The following is a 13,525-nucleotide window of genomic DNA, read 5'->3' as shown; positions in this document are numbered from 1 at the left end:
ATTCAAATATCTCTCACCAAATCCATATGTAGATTATTAACTTTCCAAGTTTATATGCTTTTAGTATATTTAATTGATTATTATATGTAACGAACTACATTAATATATTTTGAATAAATATAAAATATTAGTATACTCAAATACCCATATATTATACTAGTATGTTAATATTCTATTAATACATGGCATATTTGTTATTACATATTTAGTATACGGTGAATATGGTATAACGGATTTTTTTATATGTATTATATTCATATACTGGAATAATATAAATAGAATGAGAACGTTACATATATATTTGTATTATATTATTCCTTCTCTATTATAGTATATCAAAATTCTACTTCTTTTATTTTTATTATATTTCTTTTATACATTAAAATAATCTATACAAAAAATAAATATACTTCGAATAATATAATATATTAATATACTTAAATACCCATATGTTAGTATACAACGAGTATGCTATAACAAATTTCATATATACACTATATAGTATATTATGTAGATTATATAAATATAATATTATGAATATGTACATATATATTATATAATACTCCTATATTATACTATAAATTACATCTCTCACCTACTTTTGAATGGTAACCGAAGGAGAATTTTCAGAAAACGATTCATTGCATTTGAATTGTGGTCGATTTGTCTAAGTTTTAGGGATGTAAAGCTTTTTTAGGAAAAAAATAATTTTATTTGAATTGTAGTCAATTTGCTTAGGCTTAAATTTAGGAATTGATAAGTTTCCATTAAATTTTGCTAAAATTCTGGAAGAGAGAAGATCTCATTAACTGCGTAAAATTATAGGGGTGTACAAATAAAACTAACAAATCGCACCAACCCGATAATCCTAGTCAAATCGAGAAAAAAAAATGACTGTGGTTTAGTTTGATTTGGTTTGGTGTTGGAAAAAAAAAACCGACCCTATTTGATTTGGTTTGGTTTTAACTTAAAAAAGTCAAACCGAAACCAAACCAACCCGACATTATATGAATAGAAGTTTTAAATATATTTAATATATAAAAATATTTATGGTAGTGTAGTTTATAAATATTTTAAAGCTTTTTTCATAGTTTTATCTTTTAACGTATTATTTCAAGTTTGGGTTTATAATTTTTGGATGCTCCAATAAGTTTTAAAGTTCATAAATGTTAGTAACTCAAATAAATCATAAGCCAAAATCAAATCAATACTAATATTAATAAAAGACATTCAATTCAATTGTATTATGAATGAAAATAGTGTTGGATATCTATTTTTTAGTTTTTCTATGGTTTAGATAAAGTGTATAACTTATTTTTCTTTTAGTGGCTAGTCATGTAAATAATAGTACTTATTAGTCATAATTTTAAATTATGTTTGTTTTCATTGTGGCTTATTAATAATATTTATTTTATGCAATTTTATTATTGAATATTCTAGTACAATGCCATGACTCTTCTCATATTTATGTTATTTTATTGAAAAACACATTATATAGTTCTATCTTACTAGGATTAAAGAAATATTTGGAGCACAAATTTTACGTTTTATGCTATGAAGACTTTATGAAAAAAAAAACCGAAAATCCGAGATTAAAAAATCCGACTTTTATTGGTTTGGTTTGGTATTTAGATTTAATAACCCGATACAATTGGTTTGGTTTGGTAATTAGAAAATCCGAATCAACCCGACCCATGTACACCCCTATAAAATTGTATAAAACGTAAATCAATAAATAGTTGAAAATGATAAAATATACTATCTATAAAGTTAGTAGTTATGTAAACTTTCCAAATAAAAGACTACTTGTTATAAAACAATAAAAGAAGAAGAAAAGTATTTGAGAGAAAAGTAGGGGAAAAAAATTCTTATTGATTTGGGATCAATTACAATAGAATAGAACCCCTCTATTTATAGGAGAAAAGTGACTTAGCCACAGAGTAACAAATTCTAAAATCTCCGTGAAAGATAGATATTCACCTTAAATACAATACTATTTATAACACTACTAAATTAGTATAGTATTTCAATGTTTATACTAGTCACGCAATCTTATAGTAGTAGATTATTAGACGATGGACAAATAAAAAATTACTAGACTAATGTAGTCTTTCAATGTAAATATTAGTAGGAGACTTGCAGTAGGTTTTGTGGTGATTCCGGATGTTGTTTTCAAGTTTTGTATAGCTAACATAGTTTGTTTCATACATATTATAAGTTGGGTTTAGGAGAATGACAAACTAATAAGCTAATTGTAGGAAACTAGAGTTCAAGTGATACACGTTCATTCTAAAAAATCATTACTAAAATACTCCTACACTGAGTCATTTTTTTTTAATTTAGGCCACGTTTGTCAAAATCTCAAATCCCCTTGTATTATCTTCCACCTTTTCTTTTTTCTAAAGTTTCCATTTGACTCCTAAACACTTTCATATATTCCTAATCTGCTTAAACGTATCTTTCAACCTTCTAGCACATAAAACTAATTATTCCTCGCTTCCTAAAGCCCCGTAAATTACTATGCATGGTAGGAAGTAATCCGGGCTTACAAAACTAAGTTGGGAATAATTAAGGGTCAAAAGAAAGACCTAAAACCAACACTACTAGAAATATGCCAAAATCCGTCCAAACCATACCGACCGAAATCGATTGGAAGAGGAAATCGATCGAAAAATATCTAGATTGTTCGCAAAAGTCAAATAAATTTTTTTACTAAAAAATACCAGCCACTTTCGGTCGGAAAAAGTGGTCCCACAATAAAGAAACGTTGCTTTGTCTGACACATATAAAAATTTCGACCGATGTCGGTCGAAAATTGGTCAATATTTGACCAGGACTTGGTCAGACTTGCATATTATCTACCAAAAAAAGTTTAATTAAAAAAATTCAAGTATACCGACCGAATTCGGACGAAAATTTTGATTTAATTTTTCCCGCTCAGGCTCAATTATTTTTTTCCCATAATAAAAATAAGATTTTAAAATTATTATGAATATACCGACCGATTTCGGTCAGTATTAGTGGTCAAAAAAGTCAACCACTTATAAATTATTGTTATTTATAATCTCTCTCTCTCTCTCTCTCTCTCTCTCTATATATATATATATATATATATATATATATATATATATATTTTATCATACGTGTGCTTTCATATAAATTACACTTCATATCCGTATACATGTAATAGATTCTAATAGAGTGTATGATTTTATTTCATTTATGATAATTTATACTTATATACATATGACTAGCGTTGATGATTTATTCTCAATTGTTCATACTCGGATGCTTGATTGGTGACTAAATAAGAAAACAAATCTTGTAGTTTAAGTGACTAGATGCTCAGGTATAATGAGTGACTAGATGCTCCAAGATGTGTACAATCGACACGGTCTTGAATGTTTTATTCTCGATCACCTTATTAGTACTTTGTTCGGATACAGTATCGGCATCCAACACGCTATAATACATTTAAAAATAAAATGTATAGTACTATAAGATGTAGTGCTATATTAAATCACACGATTTGAGATATATATATATATATATATATATATATATATATATATATATATATATATATATATATATATATATATATATATATATATATATATATGTGTGTGTGTGTGTGTGTGTGTATATGTGTGTGTGTATGTATATACATACAAAATTAATTAAATATTAAATAGTACCTATAATTTGGATCTTGGCTAAAACCGATAGACTTCGGGCGTATTGATAGTCTTAGTAAATTAAATATATATTGAGTTTTAATGTTGGAGCGATCGAGTCTAAGTATCGGCATCCAACACGCTATAACACATTTAAAAATAAAATGTATAGTGCTATAAGATGTAGTGCTATATTAAAACTTGAGTTGTAGCAACAACAACATATACTAGGTCAAATCACACGATTGGAGAATATATATATATCGGCATCCAACACGCTATAACACATTTAAAAATAAAATGTATAGTGCTATAAGATGTAGTGCTATATTAAAACTTGAGTTGTAGCAACAACAACATATACTAGGTCAAATCACACGATTGGAGAATATATATATATATATATATATATATATATATATATATATATATATATATATATATAAAAGATGTAGTGCTATATTAAAACTTAAGTTGTAGCAACAACATACACTAGGTCAAATCACACGATTGGAGAATATATATATATATATATATATATTATAGTACTTATAATTAATTTGTATCTTGGCTAAAACCGACCGTCTTTGGTCGGGTTTTAAATTAAATAACTTCTTTTTTAAATTTAAAATTCGGAATGGTCGTGGTCAAATTATCAAAGGCCACTTAAACTTACCGACCAAATTTTCTGACCGATTTCGGTCGGAAATTTCCAATTTAGATCTGTTGTAGACGAGTTCTTCCCCATTTCCCTCTTTTCTCTATCTCTCTTCCATCTCTCTTCTTCTCCTCCCTACAGTCGTGATTTTCCCAAATCCCCACCCAAAATCAACTCATGTCTCCCTCCTTATCCAAAAACAAAGCACCTAGAAGTCTCCTCCCCCTCCCCCTCCATTTTTATGCCGGCACCCACTGCCTCCTCCGCCACCACTGCTCCGCCGGCAACCATAGCACACTGGTCATCCTACGCCACCCAAAATCAAATCCCATCTCATAGTATTTCAAGGTTAGTTATCTACATTTTTGAATTTAAGTAATTTTAATTATTTTAATTGTATAAATTAGCGTTTAGTTAATGTTTAATTAAATTTAGTGTTTACTCATATTGATTATGTTTATGCTAGAATTTCTATGTTAGAAGATTAAGATTATGCTAGGGTTACAACTTATGATAAATTTCGTTAAATATTTAATTTTTTATTTTTTATTTTAAGAACAAAGTTATATGCATGACTTAAGACAGTGTAATGACCCGACTTGTCATTTTGAATATTTACGCTCCTTTCAACTATTTGAAGTCTTGAATAGCTACATATGATGTATTATGACGTGTATGAATCGTCGGTTTTGTTTTCAGGTGTTTAGGAACATGTTCGGAAGAATAGTTTTCATGTTGGAAGCCTTAAGTTGAAATAATTGACCAAATTTGACTTTTTAGTATTCGACCTCGGATCAGAGTTTTGATGGTTCCGTTAGGTCCGGATAGTGATTTTCGACTTGGGCGTATGCCCGAATTTATATTTGGATAAGTCTAGAAGGTTTCGGCACTAATTGGCCAAAGTTGGAAATATTAATTAGAAATGTGTCTTAATTTGCATAGTACCTACATTTGAACGGGTATAACTCTCATAATGTGAAGATACTTTTCATGAATTATGCGCCTAGAGTGTAGCTCTTTGAGTCTAATTTCTAACGTATCAAGTCGTTCGTCATTTGGACTTTCCTACTAAAAGTTATGATCAAATTACTAAAGTTAGACCACTCAGTTATTTTGGCGGACAACGAAGTGAAGCTCGCTTCGCCAGACCGGGCGCGGATCATGTATTAACTTGCATGCAGTGGACAGCGAAGTGAGGCTCACTTCGCCAAACCGGGCGCCCCCCAGCCAAGGTCTTTTCAAGTCAATTCGGGGGTTCATTTTCCCTATTCCTCTTGGCTGAATTTTGGGGCTTTTCTCCACTCTCTCAAGACCTCCAACTCCCCCCATCTTCAAAGTGAGTAATCCCTACTAATTTGGTGTTTCATTCCATCAATTCCACCCTAAAACTAACTCAATCCTCCACGAAATCCTTAGATCTTCAAGAACTCAAAAGAGGATTTTGGCATAATTTCTTCCAAAAGGTAATCCTACAACCTTAGTGTAATGACCCGATCTGTTGTTTTGAATGTTACAGCCCCGTTATCCCATTTACTACTTATCTTGTGTTCAGTTATAATTTTATGACTCGTCGGAGAGGTTTCAGAATAAATTGGAATACTTAGTTCCAAGACTTAAAGCTTAAGTAGAAAAGGTTGACCAGATATTGATTTATGTGTAAACATCTCGGGAATAGAATTTTGATAATTCCAATAGTTCGGTACGGTGATTGTTAAATTAGGCTTGAAATGACTAAAATAGAAATTAAAAGTTTGAAAGTTTGACGGGGAGTTGACTTTTTGATATCGGGGTCGGAATCCACTTCTAAAATTTTTTATTGGTCCATTATGTCATTTATGACTTGTGTGCAAAATATGGGGACAATCAGACTTGATTTGATAGGTTTCGACATTTAATGTAGAAGTTGAAAATTGTTAGTTTTCCTTAGGCTTGAATTGGGGGATGATTCATATTTTTAGCATTGTTTGATATGATTTGAGGCTTCGACTAAGTTCGTATGATGTTTTAGGACTTGTTGGTATATTTAGTTGAGGTCCCGTGGGCCTCGGGTGAGTTTCGGATGGTTAACGAATCGAATTTTGGACTTGGAGTTTTGCTGAAGTTTTTCTAGTGCACTGTCTAGTTTCCTTCTACGCGATCGCGTGGAAAGATCCGCAATCGCGTAGGGTTAATTGGGGCTGGTGAGTTTTTGTTCTATGCGATCGCGTGGGGAGAATCGCGATCACGTAGCTGGGAAGAGAGAATGCATCGCGAACGCATGGGCAAAGCCGCATTCGCGAAGAGGAAGTGGAGCACTAGGGGGTCACGAAAAGTTGCTCTTCGCGATCGCGTGGATCAGTCCGCGATCGCGTAGGTTTGTGCATCAGTGATCCGCGTTCGCGAAGGCCAAATTTGGGGGCAATTTCTTTTGTGCTCCGCGATCACGTGAACTAATCCGCGATCGCATAAGGTCAATTTTTGGCAGTGGAAATGTGTGCTTCGCGATCGCGGGATTTGGTCCGCGATCGTATAGAAGAAATGACTGGACAAAGAGTTTAAGTTTTGAAAATGGAATATTTTTACCGATTTGGAGCTCGGGAAGAGGCGAATTTTCGGAGAGTTTCAAGAAAAATAATGGGGCAAGTGTTCTTAACTCAATATTGGTCAAATTTCCCGAATCCATGGTTGTTTTTACCATTTAATTGGTGAATTAAGTTAAAAAATTGTGAAAACTCTCTTGGTTTAACTCATAATTGAATGAGTTGTCGGATTTTGTAACTTTTGTCTGGTTATAAGACGTGGGTCTCACGAGCAATTTTTGAGTGTAATTTCGAATTTTGTGGGAAAATTAATATTTTGATATGGAATTAATTCCTATAATTTGTGTTGACTGAATCGAATTAATTGTGACTAGATTTGAGCCATTCGAAAGCTGATACACGCAGAATGGAATTTCTGGAGCATTGTTTAGCTTGCTCGACATTGGATTCGGCTTGTTCGAGGTATTCTAAACTTGGAGCTGAGTGTGTGAACCCTGATTATACGTATTATATATTTGGTGTTGAGGTGACGCACATGCTAGGTGACGGGCGTGTGGGCGTGCACCATGTGAACTGTGACTCTGTTTTTTCGTGGTACTGTGTAGTTACCTAAACTTATATGTAATCATGAAATATCTACGTACTAGAGTTATCGAGCTGTGATTCATGTTAAAAACCATGTCTAGGCTTCATGCTTATTCTGTTGGGACTCACTGAGGTCATTTCTGCAGTCGAATTATTTTTTAAATTGTAACTTCATACTCAGTTATGTTCATTCATTTCATATCATCTCTCAGTGTCTGTTGCTATTTATGGATTCATCATATCATATTTTTGGGCTGATTTTCATGATATTATGTGCCCGAGAGACTAGAGAGATTGATGACTGAGTGAGGCCGAGGGCCTGATGGTGAGAATATTTATGGGGATGCGCGCCGCAATATATTTTATTGATTTATGCCATGATTGGCTTATTATAGCGCTTGGGCTGAAGGAACTCCTCCGGAGTCCGTACACACCCCTAGTGAGCGCATGTACCTACTGAGTGCGAGTGTCGAGCAATTGGGAAGATTGAGTGATTAAGAGGACTGAGTGAATTGATACTCTGAGAGTATGCGTATGGTTTTATCATTGAGTGCATCACATTCGACATGCACACTTGACATACAGGCATAGAGATGCATTTTTCCTCATGTTGTACGGTATCACGTCATTCATGACTTCTCATACATATTGACATGTAAGCATAGAGATATATTTTTCTCATGCCATTTTAAAATGAAACATTTACCTGTTGAAAGTTTTGAGAAAAATCACAGATCTCAGACTTACTCATATTTCGGTGACTTTCGACAAAAGATTTGAGTTTTACTGTCATACTTGAAAAAAAAATGTTTATTTTTCCAGAACTGTGAACGAGTTGAGTATTTTATCTCTGAGCTACTTCTTTTATTACTTCTATTATATTTTTATGAACTGTTGTTTGCTATTTGTGTTACCCTGACCTTTGTTCCAGCTCGTCACTACTTTCAACCTAAGGTTAGGTTTATTACTTATTGAGTACATGGGGTCGGTTGTACTCATACTACACTTCTGGACCTTGCGTGCATATTTTGGATGTTGATGCTGCTGTACATGACGGGAGCTGGATCTGAAGATGTATCTGCGTTCCAGTCATTGGTGCCTCCTGTTCATAGTAGCTTTAGAATAATAATCTGTTCATGTATATTTCAAACATATGATGTATTTTTATTTCATATCAACTTTGTAAATTCTAATCTTAGAAGCTCATGATTTGTACTGTCAGTCCTTGGGGAGTGTATTAGAGTCAGTTAAATGTTATTTGAATTGGATAATTGTAAATTGGCTTACCTAATGGGTTAGGTTAGGTGCCTTCACGGCTAGTCAAATTTTGGGTCGTGACACTTAGACTTACATTCATGGATTTATTATGGGAATATGAGTATGAATTAAGTATTAGCACTTATTGGATGGTGCTTGGAAGCCATAATTACTTAAATTCGATATTTGGGTGTTATAGAGATTTTTTAATGAATTAATTAGTAGTAATTGGGTGGATGTGAGTTCATTGATGATTGTAATGGTGCTAAAGAAGGCAACCTATAGACAAAGGATGGTTTCGTATCTCTTGTTGGTTGGAAGGAGGGATTGTTGGATGAAGAAACACCATTACTAGAGGTAGTAAGATGTTATGCACTCTAGGTGTTTGATAAAATGCCTAAATGATCAAAAATCTGGAAATTTTTACTAATATTGATCCAATTGAATTATGTTGATATTGTAGATTGAATTTGCTTATAGTGGATCGTTGTAGTACCATTAAGGGACGAATTTCAGTTTCGAGCCATTTAGAGGATGATTTGAGCGGGATGGCGCTTCTAGTGTATCAATGTGGCTTCTTCGAGGTAAGTGTTTTGCCTAACTTTGTTGAGGAAATTTTTCCTACAAATTGCCATTGTTTGTTACATGCGGGGTTGATGCATATATGAGGTGACGAGCATATATGCATGTGTCATGGTTAATCATGCTCGAGGGTAAATTATACGATTTATTGTGCTTTGTAGAATTATGTGATATGTTTGTTTCATGTCTTCTTTGATTTATAGATTTTTATGAATATGATATTAAATGCTAAAAACCATGATTTGGCTTATTATAATTTGATTAAAACTTGACGCACTTTTGTGAAATAATTGATGACCTAAATCCGGTCGTTATTATACTTAATCCCAAATACGATGCTACGACCGTTATTCTTGAGATTTTAAATTCTATACTTAAGTGGAAGATCATTTTTGAGACTTTTTGAAACACTTGAATAATAAAGTATTTGATATTTATTAAATTGTTATTGACTTGAAAGTCGTGATTGATGTTCAATTGGAATATTCGTTTAAACACTCTCCTTATTGTTATTTATGTTTCCTACCTTGTTTGTTAATGATATACCTATGCTTGGTAAGAAAGAGTGTAAAGCATGAAGGGTGATGTCATACCATTTCATATACATTATCATGTAAGGAAGAGTGTAAAGCACGAAGTGTGATGTCGTGCTATTTCATATACATTATCATGTCTGGGAGAGTGTAAAGCACGAAGAGTGATGCTGTGCCATTTCATATATATTATCATGTGAGGGAGAGTGTAAAGCACGAAGGGTGATTCCGTGCCATTTTGTATACATTATCATGTGAGGGAGAGTGTAAAGCACAAAGGGTGATGTCGTGCCATTTCGTATATATTATCATGTGAGGAAAAGTATAAAGCACGAAGGGTGGTGTCGTGCCATTCATATACATTATTATGCACGAAGGATAATACCGTGCCATTTCATTTACATTATCATGTGAGGATGAGAGTAAAATCACGAAGGGTGATGCAGTGCCATTATTTTTATATTATCATATGTCCATGGCACGAAGGGTGTTTCCGTGTAGGCGAGGATAAGAGACATACATTACATTGTGATATCTTTTCGTTGTGTATACATTCATGCCTTTATCTTGTGCTGTTATTGTGCACATATATTTTTTTATGTGACTTGTAGTCGTTGTTCTTTCTGTGTCCTCTACTACCAAGTGTTGTTGTGTATCCATGCCTTCCATTTGTCTAACTTGCAAATATTATGATTTTCTTCTTGTTTGTTATATTTGCATCTGGGCCTTCTACCATGCTAATTAGTGAAATTCATATTCTTTCTTCCTAATTGCTATCATAATTTCTATGCCTTTTTCCCAGCCTGTTTCCGTGGTCCATATGTTTCATTCGTTGTTGCTTCCTGTGTGCCTCCCACCTTATTTATTTTATTGTTATATGCATTTCTCCTACCTAGTTGGTACCGTTATATGTATGCTCGGTGAGAGAGAGAGAGAGAGAGAGAGAGAGAGAGAGAGAGAGAGAGAGAGAGAGAGAGAGAGAGAGAGAGAGAGAGAGAGAAATGCACGAAAGGTGTTGCCGTGACAATTGATTTGATCTACATATATATTGGGTGAGAATGAGACAAGTGCATGAAGTTATTACCGTGCCATTCTGTCACGACCCAAAATCTAACTAGTCGTGATGGCACCTAACCCAACCCGCTAGGTAAGCCAACTTTTAACTATTCAATTCCAATAACAATTATTAAAGAAATTTAAGTAAATAGTTATCTTAACCTTATACATTACCCAAGAACTGGTAGTACGAATCATGAGCTTCTAAGAATAGAGTATACAAAGTGAAAATGAAATAAATACATAGTCTATTTGAATAGTACATAAACAGAGCTTTTATAAATTTAAGGCTACCATGAACAAGAGACAGCTACAACAGGAATGCATGTACATCTTCAAATCCCGTAATCATCGAGCACAGCAACAACAGTCAACATCTGCACGCAATGTACAGAAATATAGTATCAGTACAACCGCACCCATGTACTGAGTAAGTAACAAACCTAGCCTTAGGTTGAAAGTAGTGACGAGCTTCTACCAAGGTCGGATCCAAATCCACTAATCCACAACAGTTAATAATGACATAAAGCAAATAATACCAGAAGTAACTCAGAGATAAAATGCTCAGTCACATCATGATTTCAGCAATAATAGTTCTTCCTTTCAAGTACATCAGTGAAAACCCAAATCTTTTGCCAAAGTTACCAAAAATGTGAATAAGTTTTAAAACAGAAATTTTTCCAAAATCCTTTCAATAATAAATAAAATATCTCATTTTCTTTTCAGATAACCATTGTAAAACAAATGCATCATTATGCCCATCCGTCAACATGTGTGAGAAATCATGAATAATGTCATACCGTACAGCATGAGGAAAATACATCTCTATGCATATATGTCATGTGTGCATGTCAAGGCAATGTATCTCAAAGATTGTACTCATGTACTCACACTCTCAGAGTACTCAATCTCACTATCTCACATTCTCTCTCACTATGCTCATCACACTCAATCACTCAGCGCTATACAATACCTACTGCGGCGTACAGCCCGATCCCTGTTTATAGTCGACTGCGCTCACTGGGGGTATGTACAGACTCATGAGGGGCTCCTACAGCCCAAGCGCTATAAGCACGGACAACTCATATGCTGCACGGATAACTCACGTGCCATAATATAAGCTAATAAGGCCTGCTGCAGGCGGGCAACCCCGATCCATATAATAGTAATAATATATATAAAGCCAACATGGCCTGCTGCGGCATGCATCCCGATCCCAAAAATATCATCACAATCAGGCCCTCGGCCTCCCTCAGTCATCAATCTCTCCAGTCTTTCTCTCATGGGCTCACAATGTCATGAGAATAGCCCAAAAATGATGATATGATATATCAATAAATAACAACAGAGAGTGAGATATGATATGCAATGAAATGAATATGACTGAGTATGAATTTTCAACATAACCAATAATTCACAGCAATATGACCTCTATGGGTTCCAATAATACTGGCACATAGCCTCAACATGATTTTTAATATGCTTTTCAGCTCAATTTCTTTAACTCATAAAACCGCATGGAAAATGCCAAGATTATTTAACTACAAAATTTCACAGAAATAATTATGTCATAATTTCTATAGTTCACGCCCACACGCCCGTCACCTAGCATGTGCGTCACCTCCCAACAATTCACGAAATACATATATTCAGGGTTCATACCCTCAACTCCAAGATTGGAAGAGTTACTTACCTCGAAAGAGCCAAATCCAATGTCGAGCAAGCTAAGCAATGCTCCAAAAATTCCATTCTGCGCGTATCAACTTCCAAACGGCTCGAATCTAGTCACAATTAATTTGATTCAGCCCACAAAAATTATAGGAATTAATTTCATATAAAAATACTAATATTTTCCAAAAATTCGAAATTACACTCAAAAATCGCCCGTGGGGACCACATTTTGGAACATGACAAAAGTTACAAAATATTAACACTCATCCAACCACGAGTCCAACCATATAAATTTTATCAAATTCCGACATCAACTCGACCCTCAAATCTTCAATTGAAGTCTTTGAAGATTTCTACCATTTTCAACTCAATCTTTACCCATTTGAACTCAACACTCTTTCCATTAAACCTTATTGATACGTATAAATAATACCATTACACCCAAGAATCATACTCTTAATCACCCATCATTAACCAAACTCGAAATTGAAGATTAGGGGTTAGAATCTTACCTCTTTGATGAAGAACTTGAGGGATTTCTTGTTGGATTTCAAGCCTTGGACAAGAATTTGATGAACAAGACACTTTATCTGCTTCCTCTCTCTAGAACACTCTCACTTCTCTCTAAAATTATCAGATAATTGCCCTAAAATAAGCCCCAAAGCTTATTTATCAAAATGGGGTCGGGTTATAAAAATAAAAAAATTAACCCTCCGAAAGCAGATCTGCGGTCGCATAATGGACCGCAGAATGGGTATGCGGGCCGCAAAATTGATCACAAAATCAGCGCCCAAAACTAGGCTCTTCTGGTCCATTCTGCGACCAGTTTTGCGGTCGCAGAAGCAGTTTTGCGATCGCATAATTGGTCGCAGAATTGTATTTTTTCAGCCTTTGGTAATTTGGTCATAACTTCTTGTATGAACGTCCAAATAACGAACGGTTTAAAGCGTTAGAAACTAGACTCAAAGATATTCCATTTGATATGTA

The 13,525-nt window shown here is 34.0% G+C and overlaps 1 long non-coding RNA gene across 1 annotated transcript; it reads right to left on the bottom strand.

Annotated features, from left to right (window-relative positions):
• Positions 1 to 11,006: 11,006 nt before the first annotated feature.
• Positions 11,007 to 12,643, bottom strand: LOC138908744 (uncharacterized). The gene is made up of 2 exons (XR_011415149.1): positions 12,561 to 12,643; positions 11,007 to 11,244 (listed from the first exon to the last, which is right to left on the bottom strand). It is a non-coding gene; the product is annotated as an uncharacterized lncRNA (long non-coding RNA).
• Between the last annotated feature and the right edge of the window lie 882 nt (positions 12,644 to 13,525).

Source organism: Nicotiana tomentosiformis, chromosome 3 (assembly GCF_000390325.3).
Source record: "Nicotiana tomentosiformis chromosome 3, ASM39032v3, whole genome shotgun sequence".
Classification (NCBI taxonomy): Eukaryota; Viridiplantae; Streptophyta; class Magnoliopsida; order Solanales; family Solanaceae; genus Nicotiana; species Nicotiana tomentosiformis.
This window is presented reverse-complemented; position numbering and strand designations above follow the sequence as displayed.